General features: G+C 45.8%; 1 pseudogene; it reads left to right on the top strand.

The window, feature by feature from the left end:
* Nucleotides 1-1,110: 1,110 nt before the first annotated feature.
* On the top strand, nucleotides 1,111-5,768 carry LOC149370169 (uncharacterized; annotated as a pseudogene).
* Nucleotides 5,769-12,729: the final 6,961 nt, after the last annotated feature.

The raw sequence follows: 12,729 nt of genomic DNA, 5'->3' as shown, positions 1-12,729 counted from the left end.
ACCTCTTAATTCTAATTCTCATTCCACTGGTCATGTTTTCGAAAAACTGAAACAATGCATAGTCTCACAGAGGAGAATTTGCAAGGTCATCTGAAAATAAACTGTCAAGTGTACAAGGAACATCTGTAATGTTTTGTGCTTGTAGAGTCTGTTGTTTTCTGATACGTGTCTTGTGCTTCGAAAGTGGAGATTCTGGTACAGCTCCTATCAATTTCTTTACGATCTCCTTTTGCACGTCTTCAGAGAATGTTTTCTTTGTTGGTCGCTGAACATAACAAAATGCATTGACTGGTCGTGGCTCCAATAAGTTGCATGAGGCAACACGGCCTCACTGCTGCTGAACATCGGTGCAAGAAAGAAGGTCCAGGCTGTCCTTCCTTGCCCTCAACATGGAAAATAAAAGTATAACCAAAACTCGTTTTTTTCAGACTCTTGGTACTGTTTTTTATGAGGACAAGCCCTTCTTACTAACAGGCAACCCAATTAAAACAGCTGAAGCATTTAAGATGTACTAGCGACTGATATGCTTTAAGAAAGCTCTCACGTAGGAAATAATCTTTTTGAAAAGGTAATCTAATCACTGAGCTTCCTTTGCTATTTCTTTACTTGTGGTCGCTGGGTACGCAATGTAGGCAATGTGTGGGAGGCACGGAACTTCCAAATGGTAGACCAAAACAATATACTCACCGGTTCACGTAAATCAAGGTGGCAAAAAAGTGTTTGCATTGTCCGGAGAGTCCTGCCTTGCATGTGCATGTTCCCTAAAAACGAAATACAGTGGAGACATCAGATGTAGTCACAGTGTAAATTTATGGATGGAAATTCTGCACCACTGGCTAACAGACAGTTTTAGTTGTGCGTCCGCAAGTGTCTGCGTACGCAAAGCGCTACGCCGCTGCGTGCGTTACGCTCTCCGCTCCGACGTATAGTTTTAGTTGGCCGTACGCTAACAGCGGGTAACTGCGACCGTGTGGATCTACCGTACAAGTTCAAAAAAAATGCGCTAGCGTGTTATGCTGCGCCATCTAGTAGAAATAAATGAAAATGATTTTGTTAGTTCACTCGATCGTAGCCGAGCCAGGGCGCGGCCGTAGCCGAGTCGAGCTGGAAGTTCCGCCCGTTCCGTCGCCCGCCGGTACGCAGTGAGCAAGTTTGGCAGTCATCCTAGTCCGACTGAATTGGCAATCAGTATGCCTTCTAGCATCCTGTATAACCATCATGTCGCGTCGATGTTGACGTGGGAAGAAATTGATGACCTCATGTTGACTAGGAAAGACCGGTGGCTCCTGAGAGGTGATCACTCATTTGAGGACATCGAGTACGACATGAGGCGCCGGAGGGAGCACGAGCTGTGCAAGTATCGTTCGCGGTACGGGCTCCTAAATATCGTTAGTTAGTGTTAGTTAGAGTTAGTGAGGGCATTGTGCATGCCAGAAAGGATTCTGAGTGCACAGCGAGTGACCGTGCCAGGCCGCAACGCACCGTGTCTTGCGCTGCGACGGCTGGCATATCCGAACAGGTGGTGCGACCTGCAGCGCATATTCCGCCTTCATCCATCAGTGATGTCCAGCGTGGCATCACAAGTAATAAATCATGTTGCAAAAACTTTTGGGCATTTGCTCACCGACTGCAACAACCACCTGTGGCTGACGACTACCTACCTCCATGAATTCGCAGACGTAAGTCGCCGTTGTTTATGTTCTTTGTTTGTGCTGCACTACGCGTGAAGTGAACGTGCATTTTCGCGAACCTTTACGCAATAAAAAAAGCGTTTGAAGCAGTCTGCGCGTTACACGCTGAACTCAATTGTGGCTTAATTTTCTTGCTGCATTGATTTTTTTATTTTAATGGGGAAAGTGCTTAAAGGAGGCAGTGAAATTAGCCGAGCAGGTTAACACAGTACATGAAATTATTCTTGTTACCTCTGTGGCAAGCACTAATCAGTGGTAATTTCGGGAGATACCATAACCCAGAGATACCATAAACCTTCATTCAAGGTCTAACCAGACAAACAAAGCATTCCAGCATCAACACAGCATTTGCCCAGTACTAATACAGTTCAAACTGTCACCTGGTTTTGCTTTCGGCTGGGACAGAAGTTGTGGTGATATTAGGGTAGGTCAATCATTTTAAGCAACTTTTAATCTGCACTTCATGCTATACAGAACAGGTAGACAGCGACAAAGCACTGTTTATCTCTCTTGTGTTCTGTACCTATGTTCTGTTTCAAAATGATGCAGCAATTAGCCGGCTAGTCAGTCTTCTTAAAAAACATGCATCAAACAACGGTAATGCATACACAATAGGGGAGTGATTACTCATTAGCATACACCCAAGCGCAGCCATACGGCTACAAAGAAAAGCTGTACAGCTTCCACAGGAACTTCGTAGACAAAGAAAATGCGTCCTGGACCAGGATTCAAACCCTGGACCACCGCTTCACCAGAGCAGTCACTCTGCCTACTGAGCTATCACCTTGAGGGGTTCCTATCACCTTGGGGGATACCCCTAAACATTCAACCAACACCAATGCATACATGCGGTATGAGCATGCTGTGCCCGTGTGCCCATAGATGGGCCTGCCAAGGGAGTATAGCTAGCTACAGCTTATAGCAGTGGATGGTAGAGTTGTGGAAGAAGGCCCATAGTGTACTGAAGAATGCCAAGGTTACCCAAAGTGAACAGAAGCTCGACCTCTGGCCCATTTATCGGTGGTTTCGTACTTTGTCTATGTTTTTAAATAGATGCCTCATTCTGTTTTCTCTCTTCTGCTTGTGTTTGATATTTCCACACACATTGCGAGAATTACTAACACCGCCTGCTATAACTGTGCGGTGAAATTGAGTTCACATCTAGTAATTTAATAAATGGATGTCATGCTTTTAGATGTAGCAGTGGAATGCACATAATTATGACTCGACTGCAGATATAGTTTTCCCTTCACTGAACAGCGCTGTTGCACTGCTTCCTTACACGGTCTTCCTCTTCTAGGCTGTGAAAAGCAGAGGAGCTCCCTTGCCGAACTGCTGGGCCTTCATTTATGGAACAGCTCGGCCTATATGCCGACCAATGAGGAATCAGCGAGCATATTTTTCTGGCCATAAGAGGGTGCATTGCGTGAAATATCAATCACTGATGTGCCCCAATGGCATTCTGTGCCAGTTGGACGGGGCGTACCCTGGGAGACGGCATGATGCAGGTTGGTTCCTTTGTCAACAACATCAAAGGAGCAGGTTCCATTGGTCAGCTTTAGGATCAACATTAGTGGTTAATGGGGGGGCTTTTTTGCTTGGTTACGTGCATCACAGCAGTATAGTTGTAGTATCTTCGAATGTGTAGCTGCATGCATAACATATGAAAGAAAAGCACCAGTGTACATCTTAATTAGTCATCAATGTAGCTTTTCATATGCATTGACAACTTGACGTAACATTTTATTCATTAACATTTTAGCCCCCAGAGTTCATGAGAAGGTAACCGAGAGCAAAAATACATTGGAGATAACCAAGAAAACCTATTATGTAGCCAGTAATTCGAGACTTTATTTTTGTCCTAAACAAATGACACACAAGCACTGCACCTGCTGTTTCCATGTTTTTTTACAAACTAGAAATACTAGATTTGCACTTTATTAGCACTTTATAGCCTACTTTGTCCTCAAATCTGTCATGCTGAAAATTAAGTCATTTTCTTGCATTTGTAGACCGATCTTCCAGTTGCACAGTACTTATTCCTGCATCAGGTATGTTCTCATCCACAATAAAACAGCAAGCTAGTGAAATGCAGTGATTGTGCATGCATGAAAGGCCTCATGTCTGGCATCATATTGAGGAACAGTGTCTAATGGTTCCACAGAGATTAACAAATAGGTGCAGAGTATATCATGATGTTTCAGAGACGCTAGTTGTTAGGGACCGAAAAAGACTTATTAAAGTGACAAGATGAGGTATTGGCCATTTGCCTTGGTTTGAACACTTGTCCTCCATAACTAACCTTTGGGCAACTATGCACACATCTGACGTGGCAAATATGGCTAGCAGAGAGACGTAGAGCCACTGATAGCTGTTCTGTATCATCAAAGACTTTCACTCCATTAGCTAATTTATACCTGTGTCACTTGGGCACATTAAAATTGTTTTTCAGTTGAGGACCTTATGTTCTTAATTGTAATTGAACTCAGAAGCTGCAGTGCAAGTACATGGCATACTCTATGGCCATCAGAGGTTCCATTATCTCGCATCAAGCTACTGCGGCACCACCATCAAGCCGCTACAGAGGCATGCAAACAAGTTACAAGTCTAAAACAACAGGTTTACAAGTCTAGCCCGAGCAGGTTAAAACGAAATGCGTGTTTACTGCAGTAATATGAATTGTTCCTAAACTATATTTCGTGTTTTTGGACTAACTCTAATAGTCATGTGGCAATTTTGACCAAGCACGTGCTTGATGTATTTGACTGGCAACATTACTCTTGCTGCACCATTTTGTGGCTGGCGTACCTTCTTTCTGCGAAATAAGTTCTGCATCTCAGGAATTATATTGTTGTGATTTTCTTCCACTGTATGTGGCTTCCCACATCTCAGAATGCGCGCTGCTGCTGCTCAAACAGTTTGAAGCCTTGACAGAGTTCTGCACTTGTTTTAAAGACCATTTGAAGCCTCTATGAGAGAATTCTTCACTTTTTTGTTGACATGACATATCATTGACTCTATGGCCATTGGGGCTGCCCATCTAGCAGCACTCCTTTCGTCGTTAAGCCATTATTCTGTTGATTTGAAGGCTGTCAAAGTGCCCGTGTGATGGGCATAAGTTTATCAAATCTTCATAGGATCCGCTAAACAGCCAATTATCCAGCACATGTTTCGTCACCATTAGTTTCATTAATGCGCATAAATTTGTATGAGCAAGGCACCCAGAACTAAATATGTAGCAGCATTGTCCTATGAAATACATATGCAGCTTTGCATTCTTTCTGGTTCACGTCATGGCATTAGGCATAGCAGTTTTCATTAGCACACATCCTTTTTACCCTTGCTTGCTTTTATGAGAATACGCAATTGGATATCCCTCATATGTCCTTGAGTTACTCGAAGGAGATATTATAAATTCGAAAACATTTAGCCATATGCCATTAAACTCAGCGCAATTTTCGTGACGTGATACCCATAGTGAGGAATTTATTATGGTGACGAGCAACAGCTCTCCTGAACCATAGTATATGAAATATAAAAGAAATTATTGAATGGATTTGCCCCTTTCTCTGGTTCAGTGCACTTCTTTTATGTACTGTGATTCATCATATTTTACTGTTGCAATGATTTTTGCAGGAATCCTTCGGGACAGCAAAATCTACAGCAAATTGGAGAGGCTGGTAGGGGGCCACAGCTATGTCACTATGGCGACCCAGCCTACCCGTTGCAACCGCTTCTGATGAACCCATACGGCGGCAACTTTTTGACCCCTCAGCAGCTAGCATTCAACAGTGGCATGAGCCGTGTACGGCAAGCTGTTGAGTGGGGATTTGGTAAAGCTGTCGCTGAGTTTGCATTTTTCGACTTAAAAAAAAACAGAAACTCCTTCGGCAACAAGTTGCTGAGATGTACAAGGCAGCAACAATCTTGTCCAACTGTCATACATGCTTATATGGCAGCCAGGTGTCTCATTATTTTGCAGTGAGCCCCCCTTCTCTGCACAACTATCTCAATCATCATCGCACCTACTAAAAGAGGATTATATGCCACTGAACTTCTGCACATAAAGAATGCTCATTTTGGTTTTGCTTTCATGCAAAAAAATGTTTTATCAGTTTTTTTTAAATACATTCATTCTATTTTATTTATTTTGCTCAGCACTTTTTCAATAACACTATACATTGCTTGCTGCTGAGCTGCAGCTGTGCGACGCTCTTCGGCCTTTCTCTCTTCTTGAGCTCTTTGTTCCTGGCATCCATCCTCATTGCCTCGGCACGCTCTTCACTGAGACGATTGAGCTCTTGCTGCTTCAGGCTGAGCTCAGCAAGGGTTCTTTCCTTCTCCCAAGCAAGTTTTTGCTCTTCTAGAGCTAGCCGCCTGGATTCGAGAAGAAATTCCTTTTCTTTGATGATTTGCTCGTGCCTTAATTTCTTCTCTAAAAATTCGTAGTCAGCGGATTGCTCCTGCCGTTTTTTTCCTGTGGAGAAAAGCAGTCCATTAAAAATGCAATGTGGCAGATATGTTGCGAAACTGCTGCAGTTGCAATAAGCACTTATACTGGATGTAAATAAAACGAGCCAAAGAAACTTAACGCACATTCAGAGCTGGTCATCTGTGTTACTCGACAGCATGTATCACTGGCTATCTCGCCCCGTACAGCTGGCCGGAGTGCAGGAACTGTTGCATCAGCCTGCCCTGGCTGGCAGCCTGTATTGAGTTGGGCAGGGCTGGTAGAGCAGCCAGACAGCTTTAGTGTCCCAGCCTGATCATCCAGATTCTGAATTGCGACGTCCTCGGTATCGCTGTGATTCAGGTCGCAATTCAGAATCTGGCTAAACACCTGGGACGCGCTTTCGCTTCCATCGTCACCTGCAAAAAACATATTACACGATAAATATGAGGTACAGCTGCAGCTGCTATCCAATAAGAGTGTTGTATACCTTATTCCACTTATCGCTGCTAGTCTCAGCCCACCTACTTAGGTGGGCTGGGACTGTTCACCTGTTTAAGTAGGCTGAAATTTAGTTTTTCATTGTGAGTGAGAAATTTCATTGATGGTTGCTGAGCAAGTGAACAGTCATATCATAACCTTCCAAGTGCTTTGCAAAAACTTCCAAACAAAAAGATGCCTGAAAAGCAAGAAAAACGCACAACGGAAAAAATTTAGATGTACCAAAGATGTACCATGCATGCCTATTGTATGCATTCATTCATATTGTCAGCGTTCTCTTAGGATTGAAATTTAACATTCTCATACCTGCATCATAGAAAATCTCGGCAGACAAAGATAGAATCTGATTTGGGCAGCAAAACTCGCCCTCCCCAGATGATATGAGAGGACATGGAGAAGTACGCTGAGGGGCCCGTTCTCTACGAAAAACTAACTTAAAAAATCGGAAGTTGCATACGCGACTTGAACCTATTCTTATTAAGGCGTTTACTTATGACTGTAATGTACATTAATTAATTCCGGTCAAGTAAGTTTGCATTCAGTTTATGGCTGAAGGAAATTGCGCGTGGTCTGGTTCTTTGAGCATCACGCTTGATGTGCGGTGGGTGCATCGGCGTTTTCTGCGAAGCGTTGTGACAAGGGGAACACAAGTTTATGACATAGCAGATGCTGAATCAAATGAGACTGGTTTAAAAGGCAAAACCATAGTCAATGAACACTGGATGTGATCGCGTATACTCAGTCTCCGGTGCTTCCGCCGAAGTGTGCCGCGGCAAATGCGTCTCGGGCTTGCGCAGGAGCATTGTGCATCACTGCTGGGGCGCAGTTCGCCTTGCGAGGTGTTGCGGCAGGGGCAGGACATGCCTTACGGCGAGTCCGGAGTTTTACTCCGTGCTCCCTCGCAAGATCGAGAACCTCCTGCAGCAAAACCTCGCGCGCCTGATACTGCTCCTCTGTTCCCGACCTGAAAATCGATCACAAAGACATGTAAACTATATTCATGATACTCTGTGTAACACTGGTAGCAAACTCACTTGTTGAGACTTGTTCTGTCGTTGGCCGCGTAGTGGCCCAGCAGAAGCTCCGTTCTCTCACGAACAGCACGAACAGTGAACGATCTGCCTGCAATACCTTGCATTTTCGATGCAATAATCGTCCACTGCATTGCGTCTTGGAAAGGGTTTTCGCTCCGGACATAGCAGAGAAGTTCAAGATCCAAATGAACGGCAAAACGCACGCGATACCTGCTCGACATGGTGCCTTTAGTCGCGCCACAACCATTGAAACTGCTCGAGAGCAAATCAAAGCTCCGCAGCTACTAGCAGCTCTATACCGAAAATCTTCTTCTGAATTAATAATGACAGTAACTGATGCATTAAAATACGTTAAAGAGTAAGTCAATTGAAATAAGTGATCATACTGGCACAAATTTGGAGAATTACTTCGCCCGGTGTCGTTGCTATGACGACAGTGTACACCGTACCTAGTTAGGCTTAACTCCAAGAAAATCGTCCATTTATCTGAAAAACAATAACTAGTTGTCGCCTATACCATGATTTAGAGGTGAGAATGCGCAAAATGAAAGCGAATACAACCGTTTAGAGCGTGCTATTGCGTCGAAAAATCCAGCGGCGACACAGTATTCGGTTCGAAGCGGGCGGGCAGGGCGCCGCCATGTTGTCAACGTTACCCACGCAAGGCACGCAAGCACCGCAACGCAAAGTCCGCTGGCTTGCGTACGTACGCAAGACGCAAACTAGCGCTTGCGTTCTGCGCATTACCGCCCCCGCAAGCTCCTTGCGTACGCTAAGCCGTAGCGGACGCACAGCTAAAACTGTCTAATATTCACTGCTGAAGTTTTACTTAACACTACTTCAGGAAAATCAACCTGAAGCATCGCCCCAAAGGTACTTCGGCTATGAGTGACGCCGTTAATTTCGACCACTTGGGGTTCTTTATCATACTCTGACATCGTACTGTACACGGGCATTTCGCCTCCATCGGAGTTCGACAGCCGCGGCCGGAAATGCACCCGCGTCTTTCGGGTCAGCAACCGATCATTATCACCACTAAGCCATCGTGGCGCCGAGTTTTTCAAACAGCTGCAAGTTACAGCCGCTTCATTTTTGCGCATGGTTTACTCTGAACAGGAGCGCGTGAAAATTTACGAAAGAATTTGTTGCAGGCATGCGGTCGCGTGAGCTTAATGTTTACAAAAATTACAAATATACGGTTTCGTGCAACATACTCACTTTTACGGAGCCTGTATCTTTACATACTGCGACGTTTACACAGTGCGGCGGGCCCTTCATCGCACTTGTCTGAAGGCCGAGCTATTCGACATTGACCTCGGTGTCTGTAATGCTCTTGATGCCGCAGTATACGATGTGGCCGGCGTTGAATGTCGATTCACCTTTGATTACGCACCTTTGATTACGCACCTTTGCGTCTCTTTGGCGAGAGAAAGTATGGTCTGCATGGAAACGAGAGGGCCTGACGGGCTATGCTGCGCGAGACGCGCTTGCTTTCGACACCGCTTCATCACCGCCTCGTCCGCCATGTTGAACTGCCGTCGCGCCCCCTATAGTCGCTGGAATGACCGAATCGGTCCCCACCCGAGTTCACGTTGTTGACAGCTTCATGAGCTCGGGCTTCACCATGTCGCTACTCCACGCGACACGTTTTCCGGGCAGCCAAGTCTGTATGCCCTTTTTTGAGGCTGTATGCCCGGCGCACATTACCCTGCTTCACAGAATGATATGGCGCGTTGCCCATCACTGTAACGCTGCCGGCTTCTTCTAGGACAACATTCGACCCGCCTCCAACGTCTGCGTTGTCCACTGGTAAAGCGTTCGCTCGCTCACCTGAGTGAGTTTTGCCGTCCTCTTGATGAGCGCATTCGTACTTGGACTGCCCCCGTTCTCGACGCGAATCACTTCAAGAAGCCAAATGCGATGGCCTGCTTGGAAAAACAGCGCACTGTCGGTGTAGGGCACACTAGCGACACAACCGACTCGACCGGCGCCATGTTGGAAAATGGCGACGCATCACTACCTCGCAGCAAGCCTCCGCAGGGCTGTGTCCGTACTGGCTATGTTAATTCCACCAGTGATTAAAGCACTCTATACAATCCTAAATCTACCAGTCCAAACTATTTTTTCAATTGCTGTGCTTGTTGTTTGATTAATAGTCCTACACTGCTCAAATATTCGAGGGTCTATATTTTGTGTTCCTGCATCCTGATTGGACGAGAGGACTCTGCCTTCCGTAGCGGTGCAAACCTCTTGTGAGACGAAGTATAGCTGCTGGGCTGACTGCTGGTTACCTCAGGCAGTTAGCCTCAACAGCAATCATGTTCCAGTCTGGGCGGCGCACTTCCATGTAGCGAGCAACGCGGGAGTCTACAATTTCTGGAAGAAGGCAGTCTCTATAAAAACGTACCAGGAATGGCTCCATTTTCGTCGCCCAGAAATTGTTATCTCGGAGTACCTCTTGCACGTGTATTCTTTTTCTTGTATACACTACGAAGTCAGATATTCCTTCTGGTGACATGAGGCTGGCCCTGCACTTGGTAAAAATAGCTGTGCGATCGTCTAAGCACTGCACCACCTTCTCTTTTCTTTTTCTCTGAAAACTTTCCCGCTGCTTCCAGGGGCTCATCTTCCTTTGCAGTTAACGGGCATTTCACCTCTACAATTCAGTCCTCGCCAGCTATCCCGTCAGGTGACGCTGCCAGGATTCCATGCTCAAGGTCAACAAAAAGCCCTCTAGGTTGAACAACTCTTTTCATCTAAGGAGAATGGTTGGTCAGTGGCAGTGCCACCGGCAAAAAGTCAATGCGTCTGAGACAAACTGATTTGTCAAAGTAAACATACACTCGCCATTGATGAACAGGAAACAAAAGGTTGGTTGGTTGGTGTATGAGGTTTAACGTCCCAAAGCGTCTAAGGCTATGAGAGACGCCGTAGTGGAGGGCTCCGGAAATTTCGACCACCTAGGTTCTTTAACGTGCACTGACATCGCACAGTACACGGGCCTCTAGAATTTCTCCTCCAAAGAAATTCTAGCCGCCGCCGAAATTCTATTCTAGCCGAATTCTAGCCGCCGAAAGGAATTGACGTTTCGACGCCCGTACACGTGCCTTGATCACAATGAAGCGAAGGACGGGAAAGGCCGCTATATATGGGCGATTTTTCGAAGGATGCTAGGTATATCTCTGGGAGATTGCCACGGGTCCGGTTAATCGTGTGTGGCGTTGATTGAATGTACAATGATTCTATCAGAAGGCATTTTGGTAATGATTTTTCCTTTGCTATCACACAAGCTGCGTCCCAGTCGATGGTATGGCCAGTTTCCTGATGGTGTTGCGCTGAAGCGTTTGAGTTAGTTTTCCCTCTGGCAAAATCATTTTGGGGCTGCTTGATCCTTGTCTTGAATTTTCCTGTTTCTCCGATATAAGAGGCGTCACAATCACGACAGGAGATCTTGTAGATCACACCTGGATATATATCAAGGTCAGGAGGGTCCTTGACTCGCAAGAGTCGTTGCCGAAGTTTGCGTGAAGGAACGTGGGCCACTTGAACGTCATAATCTGAATAGATGTGAGAAAGGTTCTCACTCACTCATGTAGGCATACGGAATCGGCACCGGCTTCTTTGCGCATGCCACAGTTCGGATTGTCGGAGCAGAGGCGCGTCGTTCCTGTGATCGTAGTATTTGGGCTGGATAACCGTTTCGTAACAGGTATTCCCTGACCTGTTTCATGTTTCATGTTATAGTTTCATGTACCGTACATGTGCCAAACAAGCTAGGTTAGCATGCGTCTAATACCCTTGTTACACGGGCGTATTCAACGGCAGTTCAGTTGACCGTCAGTTGAAATGAACGGCAGTTATCCATGTTACACGGCAGCGCAAACTGCCGTTCAAATCTCAACGGCGGTTGAGTTCGACTGAGATCGGGGGCCCCAGTTGAATGGCCAACTGACAAGATGGCGTCCAACAGATAAAAAAATTTCCCGTAGTGGATTGTCTTGGCTCAGTGTACTGCGGCATGCGCAAAGCAGTAAACTGAGAAAACACTCCGAATAAAACTGGAGACGCATTAAACACGTATAAAAATAAAACAAAACAACGTGGAGGTTTACTTAGTTATTAGTAACTGTTCTGTCTTGTGATCACGTGACCGCGTGATCACGTGAATTAAGACTACCCCGCGAAAGTGTGAACCGCGCATTAGCAGCATGGAAGCGACCGGACCATGTACGGCAGCGGCGCAGCGCAGCTCCGTCGTGGCCAGGCGCTTCATGTGGACTGAAGCTATGACGAATCTGCTCATTGATCTCTGGGAAGATTACCTCCCACAGCTTCGCGTGCAGAAGTATAACGCGTCAGTATATTCCGAGATGACTGAGCGTTTTAACGAGGTCATTGCCAGCATGAGCTGTCTCGTGACAGCCAAACAGGTGCGGCACAAGCTGGAGAATATGAACCGACAGTACAGGTAAGTGACTGCATGTTAATAATTCATCAATGCAAAACTTTGCAGCTTAAAGCGTTTTGTAGTGAAAGCAACAGTAGGCTAGCAGAAGCGCATTTCACGGTGCCACATGCGGCACGTGCTCGCTCGGCAGGTGCGCCGACTTTTATCAGCGCCGCTCCCAAATTTAATGAAAGAAAATTGGTAAGAAAATGCGCAAGAAACGCGCAGTATGTGTCTTTCCGCTCGGGGGCCTCGACAGCTCGCGCCAGACAGGCTGCCGAGACCCTCGAACAACGAGAAGCCAGACTAGCAAGCCTTTCGTAAACGATCAGTGTGGTCACTTCTAAAGCCAAGGATAACCGCGCTTTCACTCGTGACTTGGTTCAAGGGATTGTTGAACAACTACATTTTTTTTCACCTGGTTTGAACACAATAAAATGCGGATTTCAAGAGAAAGAGTCTGTAAGGAAATTTTTGTGCCGACATTAGTGTCTGAAAACTTGATTTTACTCAGTGAATATCAATTTTAATAAAGTAATCTTCCACAGTTTTCTGCATTGCTCGCTGTAAAAAGCAAGAAATGTCCATTTTTATGGTGCATCAAAA

This window comes from Amblyomma mixtum, chromosome 1 (genome assembly GCF_055824585.1).
Source record: "Amblyomma mixtum isolate Tamu chromosome 1, ASM5582458v1, whole genome shotgun sequence".
NCBI classification, from domain to species: domain Eukaryota; kingdom Metazoa; phylum Arthropoda; class Arachnida; order Ixodida; family Ixodidae; genus Amblyomma; species Amblyomma mixtum.
The sequence above is the reverse complement of the archived record's forward strand: the minus strand, read 5'-3'. Positions and strand labels throughout refer to the sequence as shown.